Source organism: Acanthochromis polyacanthus, chromosome 2 (genome assembly GCF_021347895.1).
Source record: "Acanthochromis polyacanthus isolate Apoly-LR-REF ecotype Palm Island chromosome 2, KAUST_Apoly_ChrSc, whole genome shotgun sequence".
Lineage (NCBI taxonomy): Eukaryota > Metazoa > Chordata > Actinopteri > Pomacentridae > Acanthochromis > Acanthochromis polyacanthus.
The window spans coordinates 22,001,550-22,003,328 of NC_067114.1; the positions used below are offsets into that span (position 1 = coordinate 22,001,550).

At 44.9% G+C, this 1,779-nt stretch overlaps 1 long non-coding RNA gene across 1 annotated transcript; it reads left to right on the forward strand.

Moving 5' to 3' along the window:
* The first annotated feature begins 725 nt into the window (after nucleotides 1–725).
* LOC127532979 (uncharacterized) lies at nucleotides 726–1,440 on the forward strand. The gene is made up of 2 exons (XR_007940591.1): nucleotides 726–997; nucleotides 1,243–1,440. It is a non-coding gene; the product is annotated as an uncharacterized LOC127532979 (long non-coding RNA).
* Nucleotides 1,441–1,779: the final 339 nt, after the last annotated feature.

Here is a 1,779-nt window from a genome sequence, read left to right on the forward strand (position 1 = left end):
AATATGCACTAAGACAGAACAATGCTATAACTGCTATTATTACTTTCAATAATGTGCTGAGGGCTCCTGCAAGGCAAGTTCCAAAGGAGCAGGAGAGAGAGAGAGCAATTTTTTTCATGTCCCCACCAGGAATTACTCTCTGAAAAATGACTGTTTATTGTCCCCCCCCAAAAAATGAAATGGGATTTTAGCCCCTGGATGACGTCATGTAGTGACTTTTAGCAACTTTTTGGACAAACAATAGCCACTTTCCTTACCGAGGACTTAGCAACACTGAGCATTGCCTAGTGACCAAGCAGCAAGAGACTCTAACACAATTCATACAATATTCTATCCATTTCTGATTAATCATCATTTGTTTTCATTTTTCTGCCTCACTCCTCTTAAGTTTTACTAAACTGTAAGTAAGAATCTGCTCTGACATGAGCAGACTGATGATGGATAAAGCTTCCTCCTCTCACTGAATAAAAATATAAACTCCTTCCGCTTTGGAGAATGTGGTAACTGAGGCTGCACTGTGACTGACACACAATCCCCTTCGGTGTTTATCAGTAACCATGTTTTGACACGCTTCTGAGTTAATTCTTAACCAGTGTTGCCTGGGAGGTCATTCCAAAAAAGGCAGAACAATCCAGTAGACAGAAAACTGTAAAATAAAACCAACACAGTCAGGAAGTGTCAAGGTTGCCATAGAGAACAAAGGCACCTGAGCACACAACATTCAGACAGGTTTATGACCGGCGTTTTCACGCTCTATACGCTCCAGGACTCCCACCAGCTGAACAGCAACTGTACACTGTTGGATTTAGCCAAATCATGGGCTGCAACACAAGCAGAGGCACCACAGTGGTGGACCCGTCCGAAAACCCAGAGGAAAGGCCGAAGACAGCCACTTCCACCAAGGAGGTATCTGCAGAGGAAACGAACGGAACAACAGAGAAAGAAGAGGAAGAAAAAACAGAGAGTTCCAGCTGAGCAACTCCTCTCACCTAAAAAGGTGCGTTTTTCTCATATATTAATCTGCATGAAATTACCTGTCTGTCCTCTCATTCTCTTTTCATTTCTATCAATGAACATGGATGTATTGCCTCTCCATAAAGCAAGCAATTTATGGGCATTGCATTGGGGTCACTTTGATACAATCACCTCTATAACTTGACCGCCGTGTCTCTCGGTGGCTGTTTGACGTGACAAATGTGCTGTGTGGTGACTGAGATGGGCTCTGTGGTGTCTGTGTTGCAGTGTGTACAGATTGGCCTGTCCGAGGGTGAAGGAGGGCCTGTCAGCAGGAGGAGGCGACACTGCACTACTGTCCATCAACCTCCGGTGTCATCTGGGCCAGCCACACACACTGGAAAACGCACACTTTCGAAGAAATCCATCTCTTCTGTTCGGATTTCAGAAACTATTTTGTGATAAATAAACCGATTTGAATCCTGAGCCGTGTTGTCGCGTACCTGTGCTGCCTTTCTATTCTTTTTCAGCCTTCATTTAGATCTTTGCACACACACCCTGGGGCGTACTTTGCATCGCCCGTCTTTGTTTTTCACAGCCGATCACCACGCTCATGTTCATCCTCCTCCTCCTCCTCCTCTTCTTCTTCTCCTCTCACACTCACACACCTCTGGTCAGGGCTGATAGTTACAACACACTCTTTCAAATGCTTCCAATTCTGCTGCAGGCTAAAGCAAGCAACCCTTTAAGATAGTCAGCTTATGTTTCAGCCGTGGATACCTTGCAGCTCTGAACTAGATAGCATGCTCTGCATATCTGAAGACT